This window comes from Streptopelia decaocto (assembly GCF_964273445.1).
Source record: "Streptopelia decaocto genome assembly, chromosome: 4".
In the NCBI taxonomy this organism is placed as follows: Eukaryota; Metazoa; Chordata; class Aves; order Columbiformes; family Columbidae; genus Streptopelia; species Streptopelia decaocto.
Genome location: NC_138658.1, coordinates 46,377,001 through 46,389,840, shown reverse-complemented (window position 1 = coordinate 46,389,840; position 12,840 = coordinate 46,377,001).

Below are 12,840 nucleotides of genomic sequence, written 5' to 3'. Positions count from 1 at the left end.
GCTACACGTGCAAATGTGCACGGAAAGTACACGTGCTTGTATTAAGCACGAAAAGTACACGTGCAAATGTGCACAGAAAGTTACACGTGCTTATGTGGAAGCACGGGAGGAAAATATACCCACGATTATGCAAGGATTAATTTTACATGTGCTCTATTGAGCACGGAAAGTTGCACATGCATATGTGCACGGAAAGTATAAATACACTCGTAATCCTGCGAGAAGTTTTACTCACACCCGTGGCGGCAAGGCAAGCGGAGTCTCCATCCCGGGGAGGGGGCTCTCGGCGGCAGCATCTCGCTCGTGCTCCGAGAGACCCGCGACAATGGGCGGAGTCTCGACGAGAATCCTGTTTTTTATAGGCTGATCAGATCTGACTGTAGGCATTCCAGAAGCTTCTCTGCACCCCCACACTGGCTGTGGGTGCCCCTGAAGACTCCAAACATCCCCCACACTGGCCACAGGTGCCCAGCCACTCACTGGCCCCTCGGCACTCCCTTCTCCTAATGGCCCTGGCCAGGGTGCTGTGGGGCCAAACAAAAGAAGCTGTTAGCCTCAAGTAGCAGAGAAAGAGGGAGAAGTGCCTACTCCTTCCATACTGAAGGAGGGAGGGGGAGAGAGGGAGATTTGCATCCTGCCACAGACCTCTTTCAGCTTTTTGTGCACCCCCAGCCTACTCACTGGTGGGGCGGTGTGAGGAGCAGAAAAGGCCTTGACTCTCTGTAAGCACTGCTCAACAGTAGCTGAAACATCCCTGTGTTATCAACACTGTTTTCATCACAAATGCAAAACATAGTCATGTACAAGGTACTGTGAAGAAAATTAACTCTATCCTAGCCAAAACCAGCAAAGTACCCCCTCCTTACAACACTAGTGTGAGGGCAGGAGATGTCTACCCATACAACTGTGTATTAGCAGGAAGTAGGAACAGGGTTAGAGAAGTGGAAAGTGACCTTCAAATTACAATTTTGTTGTCCTGACCTTGGGTCAGTTAAGGCTGTTTTGCTCCTGAAATTATCTGAAACAGTTTCCAGTCTACTTATGCTCATCCTGTGGTCACAGGATACCTTATTGGAAAGCCATGAAAATTGCCTCATCAGTACCTTATTTTTTCCAGTCCTATAAAATGCAACTGGAAAGAACTCCTGTTAATTTTCAAACTCAAAACCAGCAGGTTTAATTATATGAGAGAGTGGACAAATGGAAAGTCATGCAGTGGACAGTCACAGAATTGAATGACTGCCAGCACCTTACCTTGAAATTATATTTAGAGGCATCTATTTCCAGAATGATTGTAGTTGTAAAAGTCATACAACAGTAGGCACTATTAAGTAGGTGAAGTGGAGCTACAACTTCAGAAAACATTATTCCAAGGAGCAGCATTACATCCCTATGACTAGGTGTTCTCGGAGGTGAGCCACTATGGATATGTGTAAAGAAAAGTCATAGAGGAATAAGCTATGTAATATCTGAGAGGAAAGGCTAAGAAGAGCTGGAAATGATTTGACGTGTTTGAAACTTTGTCTCAGACTGCATTGACACTAATCAGAAATCATTTATACTCATACCTTTATGCTGATTTCTTAAATATTTTAGTGTGTTACCATCATAGTCAAAGTGGGAAACCTATTTTTAACATGAGGGTGACTTACAGCTCAGTTATTGGCAGCACTTACCATCTGGTTATGTGGTTATAGTCCAGAGGTAGAAATTATGAGTCATTAAATTTTTGATGAAAGCCCTTACCTATACTGAGCACTCTTTTGGATCCTGTTATTGTTGGTGTTACATTGATTGTTATGCTAGTTGCTGTGGTGCTGTAATTTGTATTAGTATAAATCCAGCAATGCAAACCTATATGTGTCATTTTTGTGTTTGTTCACAGGTGATCTATTACCTAAAAAGGGAATCATAGTGTTTTTATCTATGATCTCCAATACTTTTTATGAAGCAGAGAGAGTGCAGTTCTAGATTATTGTGAACTTCTATTCCATTCTGACTGAATGAACAATGGAAGAAACCTTTCCTGTGTAAAATACCTTGTAATATCCTAACGTGAGCTGCAAAATAATAGCAAAATAACTGTTCTGGAAAACTTAAAATCTGTTGCGTTTGAACATATAACCCTGAAAATTGGACTGGTTTTACTAATACATTTTAAATTCATCGAAACTTATTTATTTTTCACCTACACATTTTTGAAGACATCCTTAATGTGCTCTTGAAAAGGTATGGCTTATAGGAGAGAAGAAATAATAAATATACATACTGCAGAATCTGCTTCGATAGGAGTTTTTGGTCCCTGATATGATTATTGCATTTCTAGAGCAGGATGTTGCTGCTCTGTTGCTGTCTTTTGTTCGCTGAGGGGAATTTAGTAGTGGGGTGGACTGTGAACTGGCTGAAGGAAAGAAGCCAGAGAGTTGTGGTCAATGGGGTGGAGTCTAGTTGGAGGCCTGTGTCTAGTGGAGTGCCTCAGGGGTTAGCACTGGGACCAGTGCTATTCAATATATTCATCAACAACTTGGATGAGGGAATAGAGTGCACTGTCAGCAACTTTGCTGATGATACCAAGCTGGGAGGAGTGGCTGACACACCAGAAGGCTGTGCTGCCATCCAGCGAGACCTGGACAGGCTGGAGAGTTGGGCAGGGAAAAATTTAATGAAATATAACAAAGGCAAGTGTAGAGTCTTACATCTGGGTAGGAACAATCCCAGGTTCCAGTACAAGTTGAGGAATGACCTGTTAGAGAACAGTGTAGGGGAAAGGGACCTGGGAAGCCTAATGGACAGCAGGATGACCATGAGCCAGCACTGTACCCTTGTGGCCAAGAAGGCAAATGGCATCCTGGGGTGTATTAGAAGGGGTGTGGTTAGTAGGTCGAGAGAGGTTCTCCTTCCTCTCTACTCTGCCCTGGTGAGACCACACCTGGAGTATTTTGTCCAGTTCTGGGCCCCTCAGATCAAGAAGGACAGGGAACTGCTGGAGAGAGTCCAGCACAGAGCCATGAAGATGATTAAGGGAGTGGAGCACCCCCCTTATGAGGGAAGGCTAGGTGACCCACTGAGCTGGGTCTCTTTAGCTTGGAGAAGAGGAGACTGAGGGGTGACCTCATTAATGTTTATAAATATGGAAAGGGTGAGTGTCACGAGGATGGAGCCAGGCTCTTCTCGGTGACAACCAATGATAGGACAAGGGGCAATGGGTACAAACTGGAACACAGGAAGTTCCACTTAAATATGAGGAGAAACTCCTTCACAGTGAGAGTCACAGAGCACTGGAACAGGCTGCCCAGGGAGGTTGTGGAGTCTCCTTCTCTGGAGACATTCAAAACCTGCCTGGACGCCTTCCTGTGTAACCTCATGTAGGCATTCCTGCTCTAGCAGATTGGACTATATGGTCTTTTGAGGTCCCTTCCAATCCCTAACACTCTGTGATTGTGTGTGATTCTGTGATATCAACATTACACCTTTGAGTAATGGTTCACCAGCAAGGCTAAGACAGCCACAATCTTGTCAAGTTTGAAAATACTTGATCAGGGTGAGAACATGCTCATTATATTATAAAACACTCATTTTAGCTCATGCTTGGATCCCTTTATGGAACATTCCTTGCTATGTGTAGACTTCATTTTATTTTCCCAGCTTTAACGACCTTAGGAGTCTGCCTCTTTGGCTGAAATGAGATTGTTACGATTGTGTGTGGGAAGAACCTAAGGATATTGGAAGAAACCAGCTGATGTTCATTTTAAAGAATCCCCCTTACTGTATTCAATATTAAGAAGTCCTCCCTACTTGATATGTGACATATGCCAGGAGCTGATGATATGCTACTTTCAGACAACTGATTAGGTGTGTTTCCTCCTACTCCTCAAGTAGCCTGAGGTAGCTCTAAACCAGCTCCTAGTAATTGGTGAAGGTGATGCTGACAGCATAAAATATTTAGAAAAAGAGTGGTGTTCGCACAGGTAGCAAAGCTTAAAAAATTGAGATTTTCAATGGTGTTATATCAATTCAGTTTACACAGAGGACTCCGCATTCATTCAAAGTACTTTTTCATACTAATTAGATAATCTTCAAAGGCTTAATTACCATTTTTAAATTACTTTTGTATTCTTGATAGATACTGAAATGCTAATATCTTCACAACCATATGCTTTGTAGATGGGGGCTGTGTTTTCTAATATTGCAAATATAAAATATAGGGCAGTACTTCTCACAGACATTAAAGAGTTAGAAGGAAAAACAGTTCAGCGTGATTATGTCTGTGTCCAGTCCAGTGTGATAGGATCTTGCTAAACTTTGACAGCATTATTTGCACACACCTTAAGTGTTCAGAGAGAACATAAGAAAGAGGTAAAAATTTTGTTCAGGGGATGTGACTGCTCTTTCACAGTTTCAGTCACTGAAGAATGAACTTAAATCAGAATAATAATACAAAACTGCTGTCCATATGTGTGTGCTTTTTTTTTCTGAGAGGAGAAACAGTATCGTAAACTGTTGACTGTGAATCCAAAATATTTGAGGATCATTTTGCCTGTGTACTGAGCATCTGCAGCAAGGCTTGGCATTCTGCAGTCATTATCACTTAAAAGAGTTAATCCTGTTGGCAATTGCTAACCTAAAGGTATATAAATCCTTTAGTTTTAGGTCAGTCTGCTCCTCTAATAAATGTAAGAGTGACTTGCAAAATACCTAATCAGAAACTACAGAGAATACTGACCTTGCAGCTTCAGACATTTTGAAGCCTGCACAATTAGTTGAGTCTTGTTTTAAGACACATCTCGAGACTGTTGGTTGATTATTTAACCAATATGCAACTGTGTAACCAATTGGCTCTTTAGGATTGCCCTGAGTAGTGATAAGACTTTGTATACAATGGCTGTAACTTTTATGTTTGGCGTGCTGGCTTTATTCCAGCATCCAGACCTGGGGAACTCTGTAATAAGCAATATCTCATCTCTGTGAGCTAAAATTTGGCTTAATTGTGCACTAGGTGACAGAACTCTGGTTTTGGGACAACAATTCCACCCCCTGAGCGGAGAGATTCATTTATCTTAGTCGTGACTGGCAGCTTAGGGCTGGGTGTAGCTGTGGTGTAGCTGGACAAGAGGAAGGTGCAGCTGCAGTATTGCCCTTAGAGATGCAAGTGGAGGAAATTATAACCATTTTAGGTCCTCTGTCCTTTCCTGATAAATCTGGCTACAGGCTCATCCACAAGTGATATGTAGTTTTGCACATATCAAGAGGAGACAGCACAACAGTGAATAATTATATGTAGTTTAGATAAAGTATAATATTAATGCAGGACTTTATGTGCTTCTCTGCTTTTGTATCTTAGCACACAGAGTATGAATGTTTTACTGAGCACTTAATCTGAAATGATCTGTACATGATGGTGACAGTAGCCAGTGAGAAAAGTAGTTTACAGATTACCTGGTGATAGTTTTCATAGAGTACTGATCTCATCCTTTTAAGATGCCATTAGAATGATTTTTAACCCAAATTTTGGGCTAATTATTATTACTACTACTACTACTACTACTACTACTACTACTACTACTACTACTATATTTATTATATTTATTTTTATTTGTTAAAATAGTCTGATTGGAACTACACTGTAGTTAGTGATTTTTGAACACTGCAGCTGTTCATCCATTTTATTGACAGGTTTACAATAAGACTGAATGTGGACTGCATGTGTTTGTAGGAATGACTCTCTAACAGCCACAACAAAATGAGATTTCAAAGCTTTAGCTGGTGGCATCCTCAGAGTTTCTTTCTGGTGACCACAACTCCTTCCTGGTTCATATACAGATATATGCAGTTTTGATGAGATGTGCTTGTTGGTGACAATTTCATTTCTAAGGCTTTTTTAAATTTTTTTTTTTTTTTTATTTATTTTTTTTTTTTTTTTCAAATGGAAGAAGCAGTAGACTTTCCAAAGGAGAAGTCATAATCCAGCAGATCTGACCTATTCCTTTTAGGGCTTTGTCAGAACCAGTTACATCTTAATTGCTTTATTTGCACTGCTTAGCAATTTACTTAGCACATAGGTTATCCTGACCTTAATTCAAAGTTCTTAGAAAAATTTCCAAATCAAAGGAAATAAGCATGAGAGAAGGGGGCTGAGTGTATAGAATTCCTACACAAACAAACCAGAAAATTTGGTTCTCTAATCTTGCTTTTGGGGTCACAAATGGCCATATTACAGAATCACAGAGTGGTTTGGTTTGGAAGGGACCTCTGGAGATCATCTAGTCCAACTCACCTGCTAAAGAAGGTTCACCCAGAGCAGATTGCACAGGAATGTTCCAGGTGGGTTTTGAATGCCTCCAGAGAAGGCGACTCCACAACCTCTCTGGGCATCCTGTTCCAGTGCTCTTGCACCCTCAGAGTAAAGATAGAACCTCCTATGGTTGAGTCTGTGCCTGTTGCCCCTCATCCTATTGTTGGGCACCACTCAAAGGAATCTGGTCCCATCCTCTTAACACCCACCCTTAAGATATTTATAAATATTGATGAGATCCCCTCTCAGTCTTCTCTTCTCCAGGCTGCACAGACCCAACTCTCTGGTGTCTCCTCATAAGAAAGATGCTCCAGACCCCTAATCATGTTTGTAGCTCTCCACTGGACTTGCTCAATTCCTTATCCTTTTTAAACAGGGGAGCCCAGAACATAGTTGCAGTACTCCAGATGCAACCTCACCAGGGCAGAGCAGAGCAGAGCAGAGGGGGAGGATAACTTCCCTCGACCTGTTGTTCACACTCTTCTTAATGTACCCCAGGATATCGTTGGCCTTCCTGGATACAAGGGCACATTGCTGGGTCATGGTCAACCTGTTGTCTGCCAGGACTCCCAGGTCCTTCTTCACAGAGCTGCTTTCCAGCAGGTCCACCCCTAACCTGTACTGGTGCCTGGGTTTATTCCTGCCCAGGTGAAGGACCTTGCACTTGCCCTTGTTAAACTTCATCAGGTTCTTCTCTGCCCAGTCCTCCAGCCTGTCCAGGTCTTGCTGAATGGCAGCACAGCCTTGTAGTGTGTCAGCCCTTCCTCCCAGTTTGGTATCATCAGCAAACTTGCTGAGGAAATGTATATTCCAATAATTTTATTTCCCAATGAGTATTACCTTGCTCAGAAATTGTCATTGTTGGAGGTGGAGTAAGCAAACTCTTGAGATTAGTGAATGTGATGAATTCCAGCAGGAAATGTATGCCAGTTCTAGGGAATTCAGCTGTTTCATTATTTTTAGCTACTTCATGACTTATCCTAATTAAAAAATACATATTTATTAAATAAACTTTGCAAACTGAGAGATGTTTATTATTTGGCTGCCTAAAAATAAGTGTATCTAGTCCCCTTCAGTGTCAAATAAAAGTTACAGAACAGGAAGACCTGCAGGAATTGGCATTACTGCAAACTGTTGAAAAGAATGTCTTCTCCCTGGAAATACCTTCTGCTGAATAAAGACTTCTTAATGAAATTTCACTTGCTTTAGCAGAGGCTGCGGTGACATATCATGATACTGTGTCTACTGCTTGGTGTACCTGTGTGCAACAGCTGTACCTTGTCTGGTTTGCCTGGGGACCATTCTGTTCAGAGCTGTCAGGTAAGCAGGAGGCTGTGGATAGGACAGGGTATAGTGGCTGTGCTTCTCGAGTAGGCAGGGGGAATGGGAAGGCGGAGGGCAGCATGCAACATGCTGCAACAGATGTAGCCCGTCACAGGAGATTTTGCTGCAAGGTGGCAGAAGCTTATGCAAATAATGGAAATACTGAGTGGAAAAATAAATGCCGAGGTTGAAGCTCTCAGCAGACTCTTTGCAATACGCAGTTTTTCCATAAATTATTGCATACTTCCTAAAAGAGTCTTCCTGAGTACATGAAATGACAGAGATATTTTGGCTGTTTTTTTTTCTTGTGCTTCCAAAGATTTCCTAGGAGAGTCTATGTAGACTTTTTGCTGAGCTCACATCAGCAGTTTTTGTTAATTGTTCCTGATGCTTCTCCATATTGTGAACTTTTTAACAGAAAAGTAGCAGCAGATTGCCTTCCCTAGAGAGGAACAAAAAAGTCTGTTGATGTGATCTAAAAGAGAAAGGGGAGAAAATACTACTTAAAATAAATGTTTCCATTTCAGTGCATACAGAATGAGCAGTTAAATGACATCAAAGAACTTAACAATTGAATGAAAAGCCACATTTCTTTCAGAGTTTCTCCTCTTAACTTGTCTGGATTTTTGCTGAAACTGGATTATTATTATGAAATTACTTACCAGAGAATCTACTTTTGCAGTGATACTGATGAATGAACTCTGTTCTGCATTGGTTAGGGCAGTGACAAGCTATGACTCTCATAAAACTTAGATTGGTACCTTCTCTCAGTCTGTGCTCACCTGTTGTATCTGTTACAATGATCTATCATGAGGGTTGTCATTTTTCTTTAGCAGGTTCTCCTCCTTGTCACATCTCTGTTCTCTGTCAAGCATAATGGAATTGCTGGACACATTTAAACTACAAAAAGTAATGGTCATATATTCAGAAGGAAAGAGAAAATAGGGCTAGAATTGTTCTAAGGCCTAAAGGAGGCTCATAACATAGTTTCTACAAAACTGCTAAAAGTCTATACCTTCTAACCATTCTGCTATTGCTTCATAAAACTGACATTTTGTATATTTGGACCACATCAGGTTATGCATGCTTTAGGAAAACAACCAAACAATTAGAACTAGGTAGGTGACTGGGTTGCTTCAGCTGAAAGCTGACCATGGGATGGAAGTTACCTTTTCACGCCTGGGACCAAAAAGAGTAAAACCAAAAGAAAAGCAGCCTCCTTGTGACACTTTTTGATAAAATACATGTAGATATCATGGCCAGAATTCAGGCCTCTGTATATAAAATTTGTGAAGATAGCTACCCAAGTTTCAGACAGATGTGCAATTTTGGCCTCCCCCCACCTCTGCCTCCTTTCTTACTGTCTTGAGCTGTAGCAAGGTCTGACAACACGAGGTGGAGTTTTTCGGTCCTTTTCCACAGTGTTTATTTATCGAGAGCCTCCTGATCTGGGTTTTTTGGTATCAGTTCTGTGGGCAGCCAAATGCTTTATTGAATCTAATCCTCCAGTACACGCTCCAGCTGTGGCAGGTGCCACAGCTGCAGGGAACAGAAACTGTGTGATGTGGACTACTGTGCAGATAGACCCCACTGCTGGATGCAAAACGAATTGCCTAAACGGAGGGCTGGGGATGTAGAATGCTATTATGATTTCATTTCACGTATACTGTGCAGTTAATTTGAAGTGATTTTCCTTCTCAGTCTGCTGGGGAGGACTGCTTGTGCAGCTTTCCTCCTGAACTTATTTTGTGGATAAATTAAGAACTTTCCGCTACAGCCTTGTGAAACCTCTCATGACACTTGCATGTATTTTTCATTTTTCTGAGAATCTCCCTGTGATAGGGTGAGTTGTACTATTATACTCTGATGTGCCAATTTGCCAATTATTATGCCCCAAGAACAATTTTTCATCATCATGTTGTCAACTTTCATTTTTATGCCAATGGTACAGTTGTGAGTGTCTTTGAAACGTGACATCCCTGGGTCTTTTTTTTGTCTGGCAGGCATTAAATCATTAATGTTTCAAAATCAGATGGCTCTGAATACTGGCAAAATGGAGCTGCTAGTTGACTAGTTTCTTAAATTTGCTGAAAAATATCAGTTCTTTTTTTCTAACCTTTGATGACCTCCAATTCTACTTTAAAGAGGTATTTGGTGGTTATGCTTAATTGAGAATTGTTTCTCGCGGTTTTGTATGTATTAGGAACAGCCTTTTATCATTGAAATCTTGCTAGATTGTAGGCATTTCTATTTTGAGACAGAGGCACTTTTAAGTCCTGATATGTATTTCAGAATAGATTATTGGAATTATTTATTTGTAGCTTTTCCAGAACTTTAAATACTCTGGGTGTGAAAGGGTCCCTAATCTTTTTTTTTAAGCTGTTTTGCACCTGCAGGGCCTTTTAAAAACTCTTCCAAATATTAACACTTGCTGATGATAAACACAGTTTTCTCTTCTTAAAGCTCTAAGTATAAAATTGACTGCCTTATTCCATTATGATAGTCACAAATTTTATTAAAAGTTATCTTTCTCTATTTACAAACATAGTTTAGTTAGGCTGGTTATTTGCAGAAGACAGACAAGAAGTGGAAGGGTACTCTCTACGCTTGAATAATCAGGAAGCACCTGCTAGGAATAATTATCAGTAGAAATATTACAACAATCAGACATTCATGTCCTATGAGGTCCACAGAGAAGCTCTCAGCTTTTTGATTAAACTGAAATGCAATATTTCTGCCTCTTTCTTATACTAGTTCTCATCCATTTTTTCCCTTCGTCTTCTCCTGAAAACCTCAACTTCCTTGTACCCTAGTAACTATTTTATGCTTCTCTTCATTCCTACCAACCGATTTCTTCTCCTCATGTGACTCCTGATGTTTGTTATCTTTTTGATTAGACCTTCTTAGTTTCTTTTCAGTCTGCAGGACTTTTTTTTTTCTTTTCCTTTGGTTAGTCTGCTTACTCTTGGCATTTGCTCCTCAGGTCATAGTTCTTATCTTCAGGCAAGTATAGAGAGAACCTTTTCAACAGAGCTTACTTTGAGACAACTTGCCATCAGCAGTGAGCAATATGGAAGTAAACTAAAAGGCAATGATGCCAGAGTTCAGAGTTTGGTTTTGGCAAATGCTGGAGAATACAAGCTCATGGTTTAATCAGCGAGAAAACCTCTGTCTGGCCTCCAGCTCGCAGAAGCTTCTCTCTTCCTTCTGTGACACATGTTAGATTGAGTTTTAGATCAGTTTTCAAGTGAGGCCTGACAGTCTGTCATTCCTACAGGACAATGCAATACGGTAGTCTTTAAATTGTAAACATAAAATATGAAATCCTGGCTGTGTTGAAATGAATAACAGGAATTTCCATTGACTTTGCCAGAAGACTGTATAGGGATTATTGTACCTTCTGACTTTAGGGAATGCAAAACTGGATTCTGGAATAAAGAGAAAACACTTGTATACATTGTATGCCTTTCAGACCCTTGAAAAGCTGGAGCTTACTGATGTTCTTTTAATTACTTGATGATGTTGTACAGGAGTGTGAATCTGAGGTACTTGTAGCCCTGCTGGGAAAGATGCTCAGCCAGCTGAAACTGATTTGTATTGCAGTTTGAAAAGGCAGCATCAGAGCCAGCCTGCCTGTTGTTAAATCGCTTTCTAAAGCTACTATTGTAAGTAGCTGGCTGTTCAGCTACTGAAGAATCAGTCCGTAACCAGGGATTTGCTTTTATTTTCCTGAAACTGGTTCAGACAAAGCTCTGTGATTTCCCTGGAGAAATCCTTTATGTTCATATTGTTCACTCCAGGTGCTTGGCCACAGCAATACACCTTACTTCCTCACAACAATTTACTATACATGTCAGCATTGGCTTCGCGGCTGTGACTGAGATAATTTGTTCTTTCTCATGAAAAGAAACTTGAGAATCAAGGATGGTGGAGAGAATCTCATATTACACTCCAACTAAAATCCATAGGGAGAGGTTAATATTATACAAGACTGTTTAACTCTGATTAAAAAAAAATCTCTATTGATTGTAATTTTCCCTCCACAACAGCATCTGTGAGCTATCTCACAGAAACAGTGTGATTCTCACAGCAAAGAAGAGGAGAAGATGGATTACTTCTCTTTGTTACCAGCTTCTGTGATTCTCACTGTCTCCAGCAATAATAATGATGATAATGATGGTGACAAACCCCTAAGCTTTGAAAAGAGGCAGCCATGCTTCTATATACAACATCATGACAGCATTGAAGTAAAACATTTTCCTCATGTTCAGATGGTATGTTATGCACAATCTCTTTCTTGTTACTTTTCTTGTCTGGTCATTAATGGAATCTTGACACTTGCTTTTTTCATAAAGGAGGAAGTATCTAAATATAACTGAAGATATCTGCTTGAGTGCAGAAACTTGGACACGTAAAAGGGAGTTCTGCCTTTACAGAAAAGAGGTTTTGACTGTTCCCGGCTTGCTCAAATTTATTTTAGCATGATAAGAACAATGCTAATAGAGGTTGTTGAGAATCAGTATTTCTGGCTATTTGAGAGGGGGATACACATTTATGCATTTACACACAAGTAAAAATTTTCTCCACATAATGAATAAGGAGAAAACTTGTGTTAGAACCTACAGCTCCCAAGTGGGTCCACTAAGAGCCAAATTACTCCAACACTTTTCAGTTTTTGTGGCAAGCAGCCTGAAAGCTGGTTCTGGGCATGGGCAACCATGGACACCAGGATTCCATCTTCCTTGGCCCTGAGGCAGTCCAGCTGAGCTATGCCTGTGGCTTTTGAGGTCCTGAAGTACCCAAATTAGTCCCTCTTGTCACCTCTGATGGTCTGTGGTGACTTCATCATGAGTCCGGTGGAAAATGACACAGAATGATACTTAACCTGAAATATTTTCATTCAGATTTGGGCTCAACAAAGTAACATTTTCTGATCAGGTTTTAAGCAGATCTGAGTCCTAGCATTTAAGCACTACATTTCCTGAAAACTGAATTTTTCTGAAAATAATGTAACAATATCTTCAAGAAACCTGCTGCATATTCTTTGAAAGGTTTTGTTCACCATGTATGTGCAGTGTAAAATTGAGAATAAAACTTTAAATAGCTGTAGGCCCTCTAGTGGTGTTCCTGAAGTTACAGGTTTAGAAAATTGCAAGACGAAAATGTACCACCTAGTTTATGTAAATTGCTCATCATACCTGGTAGCATGTAGTTGCTTGGACTTC